Genomic DNA, 21,344 nt, shown 5'->3' with positions numbered 1-21,344 from the left:
GGGGCAGGAATCGTGACAGAATATCAGCGTTCAGTTTACTTGCATCAAAGTTGATTAGAAATAGACTGTCAAGTGTACGTAAGCGTGATAGTGCTACGTAGCTCATGCCTGCTTTAAATACTGTTTCCTATATCTATCAATCCTTTGTCTAGGATAAGGCCTTGGGATTTATGCATGGTGACTGCATATGTAAGAGTTAAGAGAAAATTGTTCTCTACGTACATACATGTCTTTGAAGAGAAGGAATCGAGCAGTTGAGCGCCCTATCCTTTTCACTTCTGAAAGTTTGTCAAAGCGAATATTGACAAACTGAATGTTGTTGTCACGTGGGTATGTTTGAAAGCCAACAACTGTACCCAGTGCCCCATTAACTAGCCCTTGCTCCACGTCAAGGTTACGTTTAAGCATTACTCTACAATTGTGGATAATTTTAATATTTTTTCCAACCCAGCTGTGTTGGAGATTGAATTTAAGGTATTTAGTCTTCTTGTGGCTTGATCACACATGAGTAGTGTCATACCATGTACGTCTAGTTTGTCTGTGGCACAAATTTCCATTATTGGTTGCATTTCTTTATTTAACATTGTTTAATTGAATTTGAAACAGCTTGCAAGAGTTGGCATTAAGGCCATACAATTTACATTTGTGTGCGCTAATTGTTCCATAACATCAGTAGCACATGCATTATCGGCATAAAGTGCATGAATGTGCCGGTTTTTCAATATTTCTTGTGCTTCTTGAGATAGTACACCAACTCTAATACTTTTTAAGATGTTGGCATGAGTGAGATCTGCAGATTGTCGCATGTTTTCCGTTAATTCTCTGTATTGAAATGTTGCCAAAAGGTTGACATTTCCTATACTGCCAACAGTTTTACGGCAGAGTTTGTGTCCTAAGGTTTTAAAAATAGGTTCACCTTTCACTGGTGTCAATTGTAGAAGATCTCCGAAAACGATCATGCGTTTCCCTGCAAAGAGTTCTTCGTAGTTTGTTTTAAGTACTTCTTGCAATCTGAGGTGAATCAAAGCCAACATTAGGTTGGAGACCATGCTCACTTCATCTATTAGTAGCATTTTCATTTGCTTTAATACTCTGCATAGTTCCATTGCAGCTTCTGCAGAAAGTTTGTAATAGTCTAATTTGTTTTGATGTTCTACTGGAAGGAGTAGCAATCGGTGTAAAGTGACACCGCCTATGTCGTAGGCAGCTAAACCTGTGGGGGCAGTTACAACAGCTGACAGTTTGTTGTTTGTCAATTGTTGAAGGAACTTGCTGATGATATTGATTAAGAATGTTTTTCCTGACCCAGCTTCACCACTGAGTACATCAGTATAGGTTTGTAATTTTGGCAGGTACATGCTTTATTTTCGTGTTGTACACCATGTGCAATTTGTTTTGTTACGTCTTCAAAAATGGTGCGCTGATCTTTAAGTTTTGCTTCTTGTACAGTTAAGTCTTCTATGTCTTCTTGATAGTGACACATGGTGTTTTCCACTTCTGTCATAGCTAATTCTGCCTAATTTGCTATTAGTGGCTGTCCTAGTGGTTCTTGGCTTCCTGTTACAGAAGGTTGACTACTGTCAGAACTATCCTTATCTAGTTGGGCCTGAAGTTCTTCTTCGTGTTGCTGTTCATTGTGCAACATTGTTTTGTACTGGGTAAAGTTGACATCGGTGATAGAGCTTTCATTTGCTTTGAAAGCATCTTCATAGCAGTCATAGTTGTCTAGTATCTCTTCCTCTTTTCTCCATGGTTTAAAAGGTTGGAGCAGAGACATGTAATATAGTTATTTCTGTTGAGGAGTTTTTAATGACAATTTGACATGATTAATTAAGCTTTGTTTGGCAAGTTTCACTAAGCTGCCTTCACAATCTGTCACTCTATAGCTACCTTTGCTTTCATCGGGTTTTATATTATTTTTGTATGCAAAGTTTTGAGCTATGTGGTATAGACACATGCTTTCCAAAGTGCTTCTCCTGTTTGGATAGTATGTGTCCAGTAAATTGTTTTTTAAAATGTCTTGGCTGTTGGGATCATTTCTGGCAATTGTTTCTATGTCCTCATATGATTTCAGAACTCTTTTTCTAGATTTAGCAGGAGCAAGACTTAGCCATACTATGTTATCTGATTTTCCATACAAAGCAGTACCGGTTAACCGATCTGCTGCTTCATAGGTGCCACATTCTCTATGAGAGCATTTTTATGCCTAGACTGTACAATTTCTGAGATAGTGTTTTGTCTGATGATAGGTCATCCCAGAGGTCTTGAAGCTCTGTTTTTTCTGCTTTTGTTAAGTAGGCTGTAACATTCCGTGCAACAGCAGTGGAATTGTCTGCAATGTGCTGCAAAACCATGTATGCATTCCATAAGAGGGCAATGATTGCATTGTAATCATTGATATATTTTGATTCTTCTGTTCTTTTTATGTAATGCGTGTTCTTAGGTGATTTACCTTTAACACTATGTCGAACTGAAGACGTGAAGTTGTTCACTTCACCTGTTTCTGCAACTGGTCTAGGGAAACTAAAGCGGCATTTGGTGTAGTATTTCCCTTTGCTTTTGTATTTGCGACGACAATAATTGCCACATTTGTCTTTGAAATTATAAAATCTGCCCATGCAGGTCACTATGTGTCCGTTGTGAAGGGATTTCACAAGTGACATATTTTTGGATGAACTGCAAAACAGTGGCATCACTGTCGCGACCAAGTTTAGGTGCACCTTTGATCCATAAAAGCATGTGAATATGTGGTGCTCTTCTCGCTTGGTATTCTTTTCTCCAAAAGAAGTGTTGCACTTCTCCGAGGGGAGGAACAGTTTTATTGCAAATAAAGTGTGGCATAGCAATGAAACGATGATGGAAATATCTTGACACATTAACAGGATCTAGTGAGCAAAGTTCTCCAGGTGTTAATATATCTATGTTGGTTTTGTGGTCGTTTGATATGCGTAGGAACTCATGTAAATCTTCCCATGCATATTCTGCACAACTTGGTGTAAAAAACCAAGTCAGTGGTCCAAGGTTTCTGATCATACAACATACGTCTCTGTGCCGTCAGAACCAGTATTCTTTTGTACCACGCATGTTTGCAAACAGATTTGTTATACTTGATTGTAAAACCTCATCTTTTTCTTATACTTTTTGTATTAATTGCATAGCTGACATATTTTGAAAGTGGGTTCCAGATTTCAAAATGTGTGCAACTCCGTAATATAGGGTTGGTAGTTCACTTTCAAAGGGTAGGTGGAATATGTATTCCACATTTTGACTAAATCTGGGATCTTCCGAATACATTCGTAATGAGCGGTATTCTGATGCCATAATCTGAGTGGGTCTATCTTCTGCCTTTGCCACTAGAAAATAGCAGTGGAAAAGCACATGCTTCTATACTTTTTTCCCATATGCTCATTGGTGACCCCTTGGTTTGTCGCATTTGGTAAGTTTCTAGTGCATCATCTATGCTTTCATTGGAATGCAATGGATGAATTGTGTAATGGTCCAAAAGAGTGGATACTGCAGCAGGATCCAGTAGTTCTAATTGTCCAGTTTCTGATGACTCTTGAATTATTTCAGTTGTTTCCCTTAAGCTTTCTTGAATATTTATTTCCTTGTAGTATTCATTATTGTCTTTTAGATATTGCAAGGCGAGTCTAACTTTATTTATGTCCACCAGTTGTTGCCAAATTTTGTCTTTTGTTGGTACACCATTTACCAGGACAATTATAGAATGCTCTATTGAACGTTGCACTCCTAGAGTGTGTACATTTTCTGTTAGATCGAATGGCAAATAAACTACTTTGCCACAAATGCCTTTTACCAATTCAGAGGGAGGTAATTTCGCTGTTTTTGGTTGAAGACGTATAATTGCTTGAAATGGGTGAACTGTTTGAATTATGATGCTCTCATACAAATTGAGTTGTTGCAGTGGTTTTGCTACTGGGAACAAATCCAAATTATTTGTGATAGCACGTGAAGGAGTTTGGTTGTTGTCCAGTTTTGTAGTGCAGTAAATGCAACATATTAGGGGTTCACTTATTTGGTATTTGTTTTCTGCTAAAAGATAGACAGCTAATTCAAACCATTTGGAATCTTCATTGTCTTCTTTTTTGTATGTCTTTATTTTTTGTGTACCTTTTGTAAACCGTTCTGTGGCAACACACACACACACACACACACACACACACACACACACACACGGTTTGGTACTTCAGCCGATGCACCTTTAAATTTTAGTATTTCTTTTTTTGTATTTGTGTAATAGAAGGTTGCTATGTGCAGAATTGTTGCTCGTCTATTCTAAAACTATTGCATTTTGTAAGTGGCTTTCGCTTCCAAAATATTTTCTCTGGATACGGTTGATTTCTTCTTGTAGGTATTTGGGTGTACCATGCAGAAGTGTTATTTAAATTTGGCTAATTCTGAAGCTGGACCTTTAGCATAGTATATTTTATACACTAGATTTCTTACATTTGAATGATGTATTGATATTCTTTTGATATCATGGAAGGTGCTTTTACAAATAGGTCCTGAAATGCAGGCTAATGAATGTCCTGTGTATTTGCGCACTGGACAGATATCCATATTTTGCAGCACTTCCATTTTAATTTTGTCTTTACCTTTCACATACTGATTGAGGAAACAACGTAAATATTTGAAAGATTTGTTAGGAATGGCACACATTGATGTGCACGGCCATTTGTATACTGGACGGTCTGGTTCAGTCGAATCGAGAGGTAATTCTGAGTTTTCAGGGGATACTTTTCTAAGCAGTGTTTCTTGTTCCATGATGGTATTATTGATTTTTTCATACCCTCGTCCACTGCTATGGATGGCAATTGTGTTTATTTGATTTCGTTTGTATGCTTCTTTATTAAAATATGGTTCTGTGGTTGTTGTGTGACTCCATTCACCTCCACAAATATGTAAGAAGTTATTTTTGTTGACATTCCGTTTGTTGATAAGTTTCTTTTGTAGTTTAGTACTTAGTTTTGTTAGTGGTTTCATCCTATTTAACACTAATATAAACAACTTCCTTTTGAGAAGGATTGCACTGTCCACGAGAGCTGGTAGGATTAATTTTCTACGGTAGGTTTTAAGGGTTGAGGATGATTTCGGTCCTCTTCTTATTAGATTCTGAAGGACTCTGTGGTGAAACATTTTTGCTAAAATACTTATACTATGGGTTCTTGTTACTATATCAGGATTAATAGGAGCATTGTTAGCAGTACTGGTAGCTGTTTTTTTGTGAAGAGTTTTGTGTTTCGTGCCACATTTTGATAGAGGAGGTAAAGTTTCGGTAGTTGAAGCTTCCTTTTTTTCGCAAAACGACAGTATTAGCTGTTTTGTTCCAACATTCTCTACAAACTCTGCTACAGATGGATGCTTAATTTGGACACTTATTTTCATTTGCTCCATTTCTGCGTTCCTTTCTACGGACTTGCTTTTTGGTAGGCATTCTTCTGGGGTCTGTTGAAAAAAGAAGGCATGGTTTGGTCTGTTGTACAACGTATGTGTGCTGTGTACATGTGTGCATGAGTTTGATGGGGAAGCTCTTTGTGGTGGTGTGTGAATGTGCATTTGGCTGTTATAATGATTTGGGAAGGCTATTTTTTGTTTGTATACTACTACAATGTGCTTCAGATGAGAGTACAAAGTGAGCTAGTGGTGAGGAGAAGCATTAATAGTAAACGTAATGGTATAAAATTGAAACAGCTATTTGTTTTCTAGTACTAACATTCTAAGGCTTCTGTATGTTAATTGAGTTCCAAAAACACAGGGATTTGTGAGCCATTCTGCCTGTTATTCTTTATTTAATAAATGGGGATTTGTGGGTAGAATGGTTCAGAAACCAATGTTTGTTTTGGTGCGCATATTAAATAAATAACGGTTAGGGAGAATTCTCTCTTTAGGCTGAATTTCCTAACCTAGTGAGTCCCCCAGCAGCTTTGCTGGATTTCTGGAGTTTGTTTTTTTCTCCTGCCAAGAGTGAGACTCTTTTTCTCCCACTCTTGGACACGATTTATGGTGTTCCTTTGACTGTTAATGTGCTTTATGGGCTATGGGGTCCTTTACTCCATAGGGTCTCATGTGTTTTTACTATGTGTGTTAGAGAGCACCCTCCGTGCAGTAACACAGGGGTGTCATAGTGACACCCCACCATAGACTCCATACCCTGGGACTGACTACTGTCTCCAGGGCATGTAAAGTCACCATTGGCTTTACTAGTCCCAAATTATTAACAGAAACCGGCACAAATCATCTTATTGTGGACGTACTGGTCGGGGCAATTCGATTGCCCCGGGGTCTGTTAGTCGAGAGGGCATGTCTCCGTCCCCCCTGATCGAGTTTTGGCTGGTGGCAGTGGATACTACTTTTTATATTTGACCGCAAATATATCCCTATGGGATTTTCCCATTGTTCGAGGCTACCAACTTTAATTATTTAAATCTCATAGCCTCGAACATACCGCCGGTTTATTTAATTAATATTAATTCGCCGGTTGGTATTTTTTGCCAGGACTCGATTCTAAAATGGCGTTTGTGTTCTCTTCTGTGACTCCAACCCAAGTCGAGCCCTTTGTTCCACTTTTTGGCGGGCTTCTCAACAGAAGCCTCCAAAAGTGGTGCCACTCGGGGTACCACATGTGGTGTGGGAGGGGGTTTTGGCACCCTGGACTGAGTTACCTTGGTAACTCAAGTCGCACTCTTGTGTGATTGGCCCAAGTGGTGAGCTGGCCGGCTCACCACTTAGCATGTTTGATTGACAGCTAGGCTGAGTGAATGGGGGTGTGCTGCATAAAAGCAGCGCTTTGGGGACTGGAACTTCAGAAGTCGCCACAGGACCGGAGAATCCGACGAGGGAGAAGCTGAGCCGACCTACCACGACGACACCACCGGTGGAGCCCTGCGGAACCGACTCACCACTTCCCGACGACAGAGAAGATCTCCCGACTGGAGAGGCTTCTTCCCCTGACTGGTGGGCACAACCAGTTTACCTTCTTCTCTTCGCATCCCAGGCAACCGTATAGCCACTTAACACTGGACCGCGAATAAAAGGACCGCTCCTTTTACCGGAGGACTCCGCGGCTGGTTTCTTCACTGGCAGTGCAACAGACTCCTGTCTTCCTCCCCGACGAGATCCTCTCTTCCCCCGGAAGAAGCACCGACTTGCATCCGCTGCCAGGAACAACTGCCTCCGCTGGAGTATTCTCACCTCTTTAAGGTGCCGTGTCCGCCAGGCCTCCCTTTCTAAAGATAGCTACAAGGTAATAATAATCCCTTAACCTTCCGCCTTGACCTTCCAACGGGTCCCTTTCTTTTGGTCCAACTCTTTTTTTGAACCTTTGCAAGACTCTTGTGCACTTCAACCGTGTGACCTTGGACACATTTCGTTCTGATCCTCTTAAATTGGATCAGGCCTTCAGAACTCTAACTTCACGGTTTTACATGCCTCCCTCTCTTGTTTTGTTCTTATGAAAGGGTTGGGATCTGTTTCATATTATACTCTGCTTTTCTCTCCCTTGTGAAAACAAATTATTAGAGTGCCATCTGCGTTAAGCGCTCACCGCTGTCTGAAAATAAGTGGGGCTTTATTTAAGACTTGTCCAAAATTCTTCTAAGTGAGTGTATATCTTTTAGTGACTGTTTTTGAATTGCTTACTATTAATGCATGCATGTTTTTCTAGATTTGGTTTTAAATAAATAATTATATCTCTTTCACACCAAGCTCTGGTCAGTGTTTACTTGTTCTACTGTGCTCTTCTGACCTATTGTGAATACTCTGTATACTGCCTAACTCTTCTTGAGGGAAGTCTGACTGCTCGGCCACAGCTACCAAGTGAATCTGTGTGGTACAGACTGCTACCAAGTGGGTTTACTGCCAAACGCCTGTAGTCTTAAATCTTTTGCAGTGGTCCCAGAGGGAACTGCACAGGTTTCTGCCTAACAGCAACCCACACAGTCTCTTTGAGGAACAGTAAGAATATAAAAGGTAGTACTTCACTTACCTTTTTTCCGGAATGATCAGGTTTCTTCGGATATGTTGTTTGCAGTGTAGATGCTGTTGATTTTCAAGAGAGTCGTCTTCACTGCAATTGTAAAAAGAAGAAGTTAGTCACTTTGTGTGTTTAAAGCAGTGATGTTACTGTACACGTTAATTTTGCCTATTTCGTCGGAGTACTCTCCTTTGATATCTCAACAAAGTGCATGTGTGCATTTCACTTCACTATGTGCTGTCTTTGTATGTTATTTGCAGTATGTTAGTTGCACATGATTCAGAAATTAGTACAATTTTTAGGTTATAAAAATGCCTTGTTTTTTTTTAAGCTGTGTTATCCATAGCAGAGAGGTTTGTAAGTGATAGGTCATTATAGTAGATGGGAAAAATGTCACTATTTTCATATTATAAGTACGAATCCGAAAAATCGGGAGACCCTCAGAGGGAGATGTCACCACAGCAATCGGGAGCGTTTACTTTTCTCATACGATCGCATTGGAAGTAGCATTAATGTAGGCGGTACACAGTAAAAAATTGTGACATTCTTTTTTTTTTTTACTTTTTGTTTATTGGCAGAAAGTTAAGACAGGCACAGTACAGATTACATAGCAATAATCAATATCGCATCACAAAAGGCAGCACAACATGACTGGATACAACTTCTCAGGAAGAGGACGACTAGTTTCATGGAGTGGCACAAACAGGACGAAAGGAAGGAGAGTTATAATGTTCATGGCGTAGTGGGCCGTATTAGTGGAGGGGTAGAACTCCACTCCACTTCGTCTCTATTGTTCAGGTAGCTGCAGAATTCTGACCACAAGTTTTTGGGGCGTGATGCGAGTGGCAAGGATCCAATGTATTCCTCTTCGCACATTTGTATCCAGGTGAGGGCTTTGAGCCACATCATAAGGATGACGGGGTTGCGACGCTTCCAACTTTTCAATATACATCTTTTAGCAACAATGGCGCTCACATTTAGGAATTTAGACATTTTCCTTACATTTTCCTCCTCCCAGATACCAAACAACAGGGCAAGTGGGTCCATATCCACCGGGGAACCTATTATTTCGGAGAGCGCCTCCGTCACAGCCACCCAGAATGTGTTGATTGCAGGGCAGGACCAGAAAATGTGTATGTGATCTGCCTCGGAAGATTTGCATTTAGGACATGTATGTGGCGGGGGACTTGTGAATTTCGCCACTCTATACGGTGTGTAGTAGAGCCTGTTGAGGAGCTTGAATTGTATGCAGCGGAATCTGGTGCTCAGGGAGACCATGCGCGTATGTGCGCACATTTTATCCCACAGTTCATCGGTTATTTCCGTTTCAAGCTCACTAGCCCTTGCTTCACGTGGTTTGAGGGACCCAAGCACTGTTTTTTCCAGCTGCATTTTATACAAATTGGATATCACACCCTTGGAGCCCGCAGAGTTTGCTATGTATCGGAGTTCGGGTGATTCTGGGGGCTCGTCTGGGTATGAGGGCCACATAGCACGAACCGCAGCTCTGAGCCTGTAGTACTGTAACATTTCGAGCTGGGAGTTGGAGTGTTCTGGTCGCCATGTTTGAGGGGTGACAAAGGGAAGAGGTCAGCTAGGGCTCGATAGCGGAGATTCTCCAAGTGTCGTGAGAGGTGTTGGTCGTGTGTGTGGGGGGGGTGGGGTACAGGGGGGGGGGGAAGAGTCCGGGAAATTGCCACATGGGAAGCCACTTATACTACAGGTGTCGTTCATGTTCAGAGTACAGAATAGCATTCCAAGCCCTGATCGTGGTGGCCACCGGGTCTGCCTGGGCGTCTGCTTGGAATGTGCAGTGCAATAATAGGGACATGATGTTGGTCCCCCACCCTCCAATTTCTCAAGTTTTACAATCGGAGGCGGATTCTGAAACGCGTACCAATATGAGGCGTGTTGGGCCTGCGCCGCATTCTAATACAGTCGTAGGTCTGGGGCTGCAAACCCCCCTTTATCATACGGTAATGTCATATGCTGCCACTTCTTGAGGACCGATCCCGAGTGCCAGAGAAACTGGGCGCACTCCGAGTGGAGCCTCTTAAAGTATTGCCTCCCGGGCAAGACTGGTACGTTAGTGAAGACGTAGAGGAGCTTGGGGACCACCATCATCTTCATTAGAGAGAGTCTGCCCGCCAGGTATAGCGGTAGATTGCGCCACTTGGAAAACTTGGAAATGATGAGCTGAGCCACAGCCTCATAATTGTCCGTTAGTAGGGAGGGTTTGGTTAGTGACACCTGAACCCCGAGATACCCACTCCCTCCGGGGACCAGCGTAGGGGGTACTCACATGTTGGTTGTTGAGTTGGAATAGTTTACCGTGAACCCGGAGTACGTGCCTATTTTGGTAATGTCACGGATGATCAGGTCCAGATATGTGGAGGGGTTTCTGATATACAAGAGCACGTCATCCACGTAAAGTAAGATGATTTCTGGTGTGTCAATTAACCGAATACCTTTATTGAAGTGACGCCCTCTAACATGGTCAGCCATGGGTTCGATGGCAAGCGCAAAGAGGAGGGGGGAGAATGGGCATCCCTGGCGCGTACCACAGTGTAGCGCGAAGAGAGAGGAGGGAACCGAGTTTACAAGGACCCTAGCAAGCGGACTCGTATATAAGAGCTATATATAAGAGCTATATATAAGAGACCATATTTGGGCCTACTCCCATTTTCTCCAGAACAGCCCACAAATATTGCCATGAGACCATATCAAAAGCCTTTTGAGCATCTATTATTACCGCCACAGCATCAGCGTTCGGGTCAATTCTGGACATCACATTAAATAGGCGGCGGATGTTGAGTGCTGTGGACCGACCGGGAATGAACCCACTCTGGTCCGCATGGACCATGTGGGACATGAAGGGGAGAAACCTGTTTGCGATTATCTTGGCAAAGATTTTCATGTCAGTGTTAATGAGGGATAGGGGCCTATAGGACCCGCACTCCTCTGGGGGTTTTCCAGGTTTGGGGAGGAGTGTTATTAAGGCTTCCCTTAAAGGGGGGGGGTGTGTAATCAAAGCGCCTCGGTCCAGACCCCGTGTAGCGCTGGCGCCAGTGCGGCCACGTGCTCCTGGTAGAACTCTGAGGTGAGCCCGTCCGGGCCAGGAGCCTTGTTTTTGGGAAGGTCAAATATCACCTGGACTATCTCCTCCAGGGTGAACGGAGCTTCAAGGCGTTCCCTGGTGTCCTGGGAAATAAGAGTCATAGGGATGTTTTCCAGTAGGTCGTCCAGGTCCTGGGCTGAGTATTCAGGCTGGGGACCATATAAATTGGCATAGAAGCTAGCAAATGTGTCAAGAATGGATTGGTCAGACCAGTGCCTCAGTCCCTGCTCGTTTATAATGCAATCAATTCGGGTCTTACCACCCTCCGCTCGCACCAGCCTGGCCAGGGTTCTACCCGGTCTGTCTCCCTCTCCATATCTATGGGCGGCAACAGGACGAGCACGGTATTGCACCTCTCTCATGGCATGTGACTCGAACTGTTCTAGCTCAGCTCTGATCCCTGCTAGGGTCACCAGGGACGGAGTGGCGAGATATTCCCGTTTTAGGGCTTTGAGCTTAGTTTCAGAATTATTTAGGGCTTGCCTTATAGCTTTCAGGACACCTGCTTCCCTAGAGATGCACAGCCCCCTGATGTAAACCTTAAATGCCTCCCATCTGACCCCTTCAGGTGTGTCAGATGCCCTGTTTTTTGAAAGAATGTGGTAATTTCCGCTAATAGCTCAGCTTTGAAGAAAATGTCCGATAGGGCGGCAGACTTAAAGCGCCAGGCGGGTCGTGATGACTTTGTGTTGCCGAGCTGGATCTGTAGTAGCACAGGGGAATGGTCAGATAACGTGCGTGCAAGGATCCTAACATCTGAGACTCTACCCAATAAGTTGCCAGACAAAAGGAACAAATCAATTCGTGAGGAACTATCATGTACCGTTGAATAGAAAGTATAGTCCCTTTCATGGGGGTGGAGTGCCCTCCATATATCGTGTAAATTTAGAGCATGGGTGCACAACATACGGCCCGCGGGCCAGTTGCGGCCCGCCATGCTCTTTTGTCCGGCCCGCGAGGCACAAAGACTTTCCTAATGGAGGGCGGCCCGCGGCCGCCCTCCATTAGGAAAGTCTTTGTTGTCTTCCGGGCCGGACAAAACGCTGGCCGTCATTCGCTCAGCACACATGCACCACGTTGCTCCTACGAGCCACGTAGTGTGTGTGTGTGCTGACCCAATGGAGGGCCAGCACTACGGCTGGCGTGGTCCATAAGGCTTGATGCCGGAAGGCATTTCAGCCTTGGACCACGCCAGCCGTAGTACGATTCCAGCGTTCCTGCTTACCTGCCTTCCAGTTCCAGCACGTCTCCGGTAAGTGCTCTGTTTGTGTTTGTGTGTCGGGTCTGTTTTACTTTATGTTTGTGTGTGTATGTTGCGATAGGGGGGGGGGGGTCGGATGTGTATGAATGTTGGAATTTTAATGTATTTTGTGTGCATGTTGAGATGCGGAGGTGGGTGGGGGGGTCGGATGTGTATGAATGTTGGAATGTTAATGTATTTTGTGTGCATGTTGAGATGCGGAGGTGGGGGGTGTGTCGGATGTGTATGAATGTTGGAATTTGAATGTATTTTGTGTGCATGTTGAGATGCGGGGGTGGGGGGGGGTCCGGATGTGTATGAATGTTGGAATTTTAATGTATTTTGTGTGCATGTTGAGATGCGGGGGTGGGGGGGGGAGTCCGGATGTGTATGAATGTTGGAATGTTAATGTATTTTGTGTGCATGTTGAGATGCGGGGGTGGGGGGGGTCGGATGTGTATGAATGTTGGAATGTTAATGTATTTTGTGTGCATGTTGAGATGCGGAGGTGGGGGGTGTGTCGGATGTGTATGAATGTTGGAATTTTAATGTATTTTGTGTGCATGTTGAGATGCGGGGGTGGGGGGGGGTGTTGGATGTGTATGAATGTTTGTATTTGAATGTTTTTTGTGTGCTGAGTTGGAGGGGATGGGGGTTCAGGTCTGTATGGGTGCATGTGTGTGAGCTGAGTTGGGGGGATGGGGGTTCAGGTCTGTATGGGTGCATGCTTGAGAATGTGTGCTGCGTTGGGGGCGGGGGGTTCGGGTCTGTATGGGTGCATGCTTGAGAGTGTGTTTGGGGTATAGTGTTTGGTTGGGTGTGAGGGGGCCATGGGGCATAGTGTTTGGTTTGGGTGAGGGGGCCATGGGGCATAGTTTTTGGTTGGGGGTGAGGGATAGGGGGCATAGTGTTTGCTTGGTGGGTGAGGGACAGGGGGCATAGTGTAAAGTTGGGGGTGGGAGCCATGGGGCATAGTGTTTGGTTGGGGGGTGAGGGACAGGGGGCATAGTGTTTGCTTGGTGGGTGAGGGACAGGGGGCATAGTGTTTGCTTGGTGGGTGAGGGACAGGGGGCATAGTGTTTGCTTGGGGGGTGAGGGACAGGGGGCATAGTGTTTGGTTGGGGGTGAGGGACAGGGGGCATAGTGTTTGCTTGGGGGGTGAGGGACAGGAGGCATAGTGTTTGGTTGGGGGTGAGGGACAGGGGGCATAGTGTTTGCTTGGTGGGTGAGGGACAGGGGGCATAGTGTTTGGTTGGGGGTGAGGGACAGGAGGCATAGTGTTTGGTTGGGGGGTGAGGGACAGGGGGCATAGTGTTTGCTTGGTGGGTGAGGGACAGGGGGCATAGTGTTTGCTTGGTGGGTGAGGGACAGGGGGCATAGTGTTTGCTTGGTGGGTGAGGGACAGGGGGCATAGTGTTTGCTTGGGGGGTGAGGGACAGAGGGCATAGTGTTTGGTTGGGGGTGAGGGACAGGGGGCATAGTGTTTGCTTGGGGGGTGAGGGACAGGAGGCATAGTGTTTGCTTGGGGGTGAGGGACAGGGGGCATAGTGTTTGCTTGGGGGTGAGGGACAGGGGGCATAGTGTTTGGTTGGGGGTGAGGGACAGGGGGCATAGTGTTTGCTTGTGGGTGAGGGACAGGGGGCATAGTGTTTGCTTGGGGGGTGAGGGACAGAGGGCATAGTGTTTGGTTGGGGGTGAGGGACAGGGGGCATAGTGTTTGCTTGGGGGGTGAGGGACAGGAGGCATAGTGTTTGGTTGGGGGTGAGGGACAGGGGGCATAGTGTTTGCTTGTGGGTGAGGGACAGGGGGCATAGTGTTTGCTTGGGGGGTGAGGGACAGGTGGCATAGTGTTTGCTTGGGGGTGAGGGACAGGGGGCATAGTGTTTGCTTGGTGGGTGAGGGACAGGGGGCATAGTGTTTGCTTGGGGGGTGAGGGACAGAGGGCATAGTGTTTGCTTGGGGGTGAGGGACAGGGGGCATAGTGTTTGCTTGGGGGTGTGGGACAGGGGGCATAGTGTTTGCTTGGGGGGTGAGGGACAGGGGGCATGGTGTTTGCTTGGGGGGTGAGGGATAGGGGGCATAGTGTTTGCATGCAATAACTAAATCGAAATAAATTATAACAATGGAAAATGTGTAGTACAAAATGTAAGTTTGAAATGCAATAAAAATAGTTACCCCTCAAAAACATATTCTTTTTCCATGTGTTTAATACAAATTGGGGGTTGAAAAAGCCTCCTGACATGTCCCGGCTACCGCCCCGCCCACTTTTACTTTTCGGCCCACTATAGCCCTCATGTAAGGTACTTTCGGCCCTCTGTCAAAATCAGTTGTGCACCCCTGATTTAGAGAGTCCATGTGTATGAGGAGCCGCCTGGCCGCACGCATTGTGGCTCTGCGAGTGGTTGTTGTTCTGTCTAGGACATTATAGAGTATCAGATTCATGCCCCCCCGCCCATATGATGGGTATGTCTAGATATCTCATTAGAATGGCGGTCACATTGTCAAAAAACTCGGGGGAGTCTGTATTGGGCGCATATAAGTTGACCAGCAAGCATTCCTCTTGAGCTAAGGTACAGTGTAGAATCACATATCTGCCTTCCGTGTCAATGTGGGACGTGCGGAGTATGAAGTTTAATGACTTATGGATAAGGGTCAGGACTCCCCTAGCTTGAGTGGAGTATTGAGCATAGCATCTATTGAGACCCCAGGTATGTGCTATGTTAGACGATAAGTGTTTCAGAGCGTGCGTCTCCTGTAATAGGAGGACCTTGACCCCATGCCTTTGTGCATAGGCCGCGATCCTACAATACTTCGTGAAATTTGTCAGCCCTCGAACATTCCATGACCGCCATAATGCCAACCTAAGGAACATCCCAAGCAAAGGATCTGCCACTAACGGCACAAGAGTGCCACCCTTTAGAACCGGTCTTAACCTCTCTGCCATTTTGTATATAACCTGCCCAAACTTCTTCACTCCCCACCTTCACCGCCCTGACCCAACTAGAGTGTGTAGATACCCACCCTTAAATTGAACAATTGCGCGCCATCCCCAACTCGGCAGTGCAGGGGAAATCGCCCAACTGGGGCCAAAACAAACATTTAGACTCAGAGGGGATTGCAGCTGCAGTGGGGGCTGCCGCTGCCGTTCTGCCCACATGTACTAGTACCAATCTCGATAATACCATATAGATCTGAAAATCAGCTGATGAACAAAAGGTTTCAAAGTGAGGATACTAAGAAACTTAGGTTACAAGGCGAGGACACTCATGGTTTAGAGTAGCAAGGTCATAGCTTGCACTGCCTAGGACAGTGTACCACAGTGAGGTTCAGCTTTGCGAAGTTCGGGCACAGTGAGTGGTGGTAAAGTTAGGTGAGCTAAGGGTGCATCACCCTCAAGAAGTTATGCGCTCGTGCAGTGGGACTGGGCCATGGCGGGCCTGCCGCAGGACAGAGAGGGGGGAGCCTTGAGCCCAATAGGGGAGCCAACAGTCGGTTCACCACAGCCACTGGGGTCCACTTCGGGAGCCCGGGAATCCAGATATTAGTCGTCTTCCATCTGTTCCTCAGGAGGATCTACCAGTGGGATCTGCGCCTCGATGAACTTGGCGGCTTCGTCCGGGACCATGAAAAAGTAGTGTTTGTTGCGGTGGGTGAATTTTAGGCGAGCAGGAAAAAGCATTGCGTGCTCGATTTTCCGTTCTTTCAACATTTTCTTCACCTCGTTGAATTGTCGTCTCTCCGCCTGCACTGCCACTGAAAAATCAGGGAAAATCCTGAGGACTTGTGAATCCAGCCTCAGTTCCCCTTTCTCCCTGGCCAATCGGAGTATATGGTCTCTGTCTTTATAGCTCAGTAGTTTTGCAATTATTGGTCTGGGGAAATCACCTGGTTTAGGCCGGGGTGCCAAGGAGCGATGTGCCCGTTCCACAGTGAAGAATGATGAGTGCCGAGTTGTCAAGGAGGTCTCTGATGAGTTGTTCGACCGCAAGTTCCATGCGGCCCTTCGGGAACCCCCACTATGCGGACATTATTTCTTCAGGACCTCGATTCGAGGTCATCACACTTAGCTTTGACCAGTTTCATGTCACGGACGAGTTCTGAGACTGTTTTTTGTAGGGTATGGACGTTGTCCTCATTGGTCCCTATCCTTTGCTCCGCCTCGGTGATCCTGGTCCCGTGGTGGTCGATCTTTGCTTTCAAGGAGGCTACATTTGCGTTGATGTCGTCTAGCTTTTCGTGGAAAGCAGCGAAATTCTTTGTCATGGATGCCATCATCGCGGATAGGTCTGGTTGAGGGGGTCTAGCCTGCTTTCGTCCTCCTCCTGTGACGCGGAGCACGATGCCTGGTCCGCTCTAGGCGCTATCTTGGCGAACTTGTCCATGGCGCCTACTTGGCCGTTGGCCTGCGCCTTGCTGGGCATTGCAGTGGAGGGAGGTAGCGCCTACTTAGCTAGGATCGGTGGTGCCTCCAGGATAGTCCCTCAATGATAGGATGGTAGTAGGACTGTGGTTGCGGCGCGTGAGCAACCAAGAGCATTAGGCGTAGTATTGTAAAGCCAGGGTGGAGAAGGCTGTTAGTAGCGAGGCAGTGATGGCGGGGCCGCAGGTGGGGGTGAGCCAAGGGGGGCCGGCTAACCTTATGTTGTACGTGTCACTCCGAAGTGTGGTTGGTTGTGCTGAGCAATGAACCGTTAGTGAGACAGTTAGGGGCCTCCTACAGGGTGGGGGGGTGCCCCCGTGTTCAGCAGTGCAAGTTGATCGGGTGGGGAGTCCCAGCCTTTATCCGCACCCCAGAAGCTGCAGCCCAATACATGGAGCCCAATACATGGAGCCCTATGGGGCGGCAGCCACACGAGGATGTCGCCACTCCAATGGGTTGACAGAGAGTCAAGTTCCAGGGGATGGTTCGTGGAAGGCTGAGGCACCTTGAGCAGCGAGAGTTGGGGGGGGGGCGGGGGAAGCAGGGCAAGCTCCCGAGAGAACATGCAGGATGAAATGCAGGGATGGGCAGGGGGCCCCGCCAGCGTGGAGCAGAGGGGTGCAGTTCAGGCTCAGTCACCCACCTTGCAGTCTTCAGAGTGGCTGGACCCGCGAGTTTCGCAGTGTGAAGTTCTCCCCCAGGGGGCCGAGCCGCGCCACACGAGGGCAGGCCCAGATCCGGGGCCAATGTGGCGTAGAGGCAACGGCCGGTCTGCGGATAGCGCCATAGTCGTAGCGGAGGCGGTCACAGGAAAATACCTCCGGGCCAAGCATGTGCCGATGGAGCCGCAGGCCCGCAGCTTCAGAGGGCCGCAGGGGGGGGCAGCACCCACACCCGCGACCGGAGTCGGGAAGGATGTCACTGCCCGCCGAGAGACCGCAGTCAGGACAGAGAGGCTGTGACCGCGCGAGGGCGCGGAGGGGGTGGGGGGGCTCCAGCCCAACCCGAAGCAGCTGGAGCCGATCAGCCGCCCCGAGGTCCCGGCGGCCGCCGGACCAGAAGCCCCGGCCGGCACATTCCTCGCCTGCGGGTGGGCGGTGCACTGTTCGAAGGCCCCCTCTTCAGGGCATCAGTGGGGGGACGGTGCTCCCGGGCGATGAGGCGATGCAGGGAGCCCGCGGGTGGCGGCACTTAAGGGACAGTGTGAGCGGTGTGTCCAGTGGCCGCAAGCGGCCGCCGCAAGGGTCTGTGAGGAGGCCGTACAGCGCCGCAGGCCCCGGCACTCACCCAGTCATCCCCAGGCACCGATTTCTGTCCAGATTTCGGCCACGCAGCAAGGAGAACGAAAGAGGATGATTTGTGGCAATTTCGTTAGGCAAGGGTGCAGATTAGCGCCGTTGTCCAGTGGATTCAGGTGGGCAGAGACGGAGCTCACTGGCTAGGCAGCCATTTTCCTCGGCTGCTCAACAGCGCCCCCAATTGTGACATTTTCTAATGGAAAATCGAGTTTCGCGCTAAATACGGAGGATTGTAAAGTATGTATAGGTTATGCGGGAGACAGTAAGAAGTAGTGCGGCTTGTCAATGAAAAATCGGACATCTAGCACTTAAAGGGGGAGCATTGGTATGTATTGGCTATGCAAATTTAGTGGTATTAATTTGTTTAAATGAAATCATAAGGGTTGCACATGTTCTCCGATTAAAATATGCATAGCTGTATTTTATACGCATACATGGAGCTGTACGTAGAAATCTGCGACACTTGCACAGTAGTTTTTGAAGTAGGTGCTTTGCAATGATATGCAACTTGCATTCAGAGTGATCAATAGTACATTTGAAGTGCGAAATTTTGATGAAAGAGTTAGATGTAGAGATGTTGAATGTGATTGGTGGATGGTTTTGTGACTGCTTAGCTGTGTCCAATGAGGGAATGGATTTGCGAGTGATGTGGAAAGGGTAGGACTGGCTAAGAGTTACGCGCTGCACGTAGACAACGCTTGTCCGCGGGTAGGGCGTGTCAAATACAGGGTTCTACAGCAAATCCAGCATGGAAAGGGGGACTGTAGGCATCAGCCAATCAGATGTTCACGTTGCTCTTTTGTGTCGAAAGACGGTGCATATACTGAAGATGGCAGAGGTGGAGAGGGTCAGGGTTTTGGTGCTTGGAGATATTTTTGTCCATGGTTTACAGCACTATGCTGAAAGTAGGCATGTGGCACACAATTTCGATGTGAGAGGAGTGGAGGTGGTGTGGAGCACTGAGACTGATCGCTATGTTGTGGCAATTCTCCAAGTTTGCCGAGACATGCGTAGGATGAGCACTCCCCATGGGGTACATTTGCACTACGGTGCTTGCCATTTGGGCTACGTGAGTTCACGTACTTTGTTGGAAGATTTGGAACAGTTGGTTCAAGCAGTCATGAACATCTTTCCAACTGCGAAAGTAATTTTTTCTGCGTTACTCGCTAGAGGAAAATGGGAAAACAGTTCTGTTTTCTGTCCTGGTCAAAGTATTGGGAGGTGTAACATCAATCGCGGCATGCGTGCTTTCATGTTCCGAGCTGGTATGTTTTTCTGCAGCCACGAGAACATTGTTCCCAGTAATGCGGCTTATTTTGAAGCAGGTGGTGTTGCGATATCTTCTTTGGGAAATGCCATGTTCTTTTGGAATGTTAGGCCTGCTTTGGAGAAGGTTCTGTAATGGTTGTAGGAGTAAAGTAAGAAGAAAAAATATTTTAAAAAAACAAAATAACAGGTGTCTGTAAGGCATCTGCCCAAAAAAAAAAAATAACGGCTCTTTTCAGAGCCCACCTTAAAGGGGAAAAAGGGAATAATATATAAATGTACAGTCGTCACGCTCTGATCTTCTACGTGTCCGCGGACATGGCGGTAGTTTGCAGGCAGTGCGTATTACCAACAGGGATTCTGGGGTGGAGACGCATGCAAATGAGAATGTGCAAAGGTGGGGATTGGTCAGTAAAGTTCAGTGGGTGTGTTAGGAACGGAGAAATTTAGTGAGAAGGTCTTTTCCCCGACAGGAGACCAGACAACCATGGCTGTGTGTGCTCGAAAACAGATTATCTGGATTTTGGGAGACTCATGGATACATTGGTTGACGGTGCATGCAGAAAGTTGCGATCTATGTGCAGATCTTGGATTTCCTCATGTGGAAGTGCACTGGCATGGCATGCGTGGAATGAGGTGGCTGGACTTGGTACTGCTCTGTGCTACTTTACAGACAGAGCGTCATCCTGATATACTTATCATTCATTGCGGAGGAAACAGTTTAGCACATGTCTCTGGAATTTCTTTGCAATTTGCAATGAACGAAGGACTTGCGAAGGTCATGGACATGTTTCCAAATTACCAAATAGTTTTTTCCCGCATTGCACAAAGACAAATATGGCTGCGTTCTTCTCCATTTGGTCCACAAATGGAGAAAGCGAGGCGCAATGTCAATAAGGCTGTTTGTGCCTTTCTAAGAGATGTTGGCATGCCCTCATTCCACAATGAAAACATTTTGTTTCACAGCACTTTCATTTTTCGCAGAGATGGAGTCCATCTCACATATGCTGGCAATCAGATTTTTCTTTGCAATGCACAAAATGCATTGCAACCTTTTTTGGATTCATATTCACCTATTTGGCAATACGTTTTTTCCAATCTACAGTTTTTGAAACGCACAAAACACCACCGAAAGGCTCTTTTCAGAGCCACCACTTACTCCCAGCGAAAAGTGCATTGGTTTTGCTCTGCTTGCACACTCCATTTTTGTGCGTCCTACGACCGCAGACTTTTTGAAAAATGCCCGGGGGCCTACAACGGTCCCTTGATACTTCTATTGTTAAACTGAGAAAGGTGGCTCTGAAAAGTGCCTTTTTTGTCCTTTTTGTTGTTTTACAGTTTACTGCTTTTGAGCACACAACACACTAGGAGAGGAGGGCAAAGGAGGGTAAGGAAGGGACTCCAACCACGGGGATAAGAAAGGGCAGGTGGAGAGAGAAAGATGTAGGGTGGCCTTTACTTAGGTAGAGGGCAGTTCTTCTGGTGCTCCGTGACCGTAGCCTCAAAAACACTTCGAAGACTCGCCCCCCTGCAGAGTACTGTGTCGCAGTACATACACAATATTGTGACCCTCGAAAGGTAAGGGTCAACAGCATCGCAAATGGCTTTGTGAGGCAGCTGGAGGGATGCGCTCCCCCACAGGAGTGTCTCTTGTGGTGAGCGGATCGGACACGCAGGATGCTGTGGAAGAACTCAATCTACTACGTTCTTCACATGGCACCACCTTGCGAATGTCCGCACTGTGGAACAAAGTTAGGTGTCGCTTCATGGTTGTCGTACCAAAGCTGTACACACCAGGTCTCCCGTGACTCAGCACCAACTGGCACTGGTTACACCTGACCAGGCTCGCACGTGCTTTTAGTACGTTCCCAAAAACGGAAAACAACCGCCACACCCACGACTCCCGGCGAGTGCTTGTAGTGTGGAGTTCCTCCACCTCATTCTCTTCTTCCTCGATCTCTACATCCTCACCCGTATTTCCCTCTGCAAGCCCTTGGGGAGGTGGTGGC

At 46.9% G+C, this 21,344-nt stretch overlaps 1 protein-coding gene across 3 annotated transcripts in view; it reads right to left on the bottom strand.

Moving 5' to 3' along the window:
* CMC2 (C-X9-C motif containing 2) overlaps window positions 1-21,344 on the bottom strand; it is a 175,457-nt gene that overhangs the window by 85,766 nt on the left and 68,347 nt on the right. The window contains exon 5 of one of the 3 annotated variants that reach the window (XR_011304850.1): window positions 8,006-8,086. The exons of the other annotated variants lie outside the window; for them this stretch is intronic. The gene's annotated coding sequence lies outside the window, so the exon portion shown is untranslated. The remainder of the gene's footprint in view (window positions 1-8,005; window positions 8,087-21,344) is intronic. 3 annotated transcript variants of the gene reach the window in all.

The sequence above is a fragment of the Ambystoma mexicanum genome, chromosome 1p (genome assembly GCF_040938575.1).
Source record: "Ambystoma mexicanum isolate Mex_15411 chromosome 1p, UKY_AmexF1_1, whole genome shotgun sequence".
Classification (NCBI taxonomy): domain Eukaryota; kingdom Metazoa; phylum Chordata; class Amphibia; order Caudata; family Ambystomatidae; genus Ambystoma; species Ambystoma mexicanum.
Note: the sequence above shows the minus strand (reverse complement) of the source record. Positions and strands in the feature narration are given on the sequence as shown.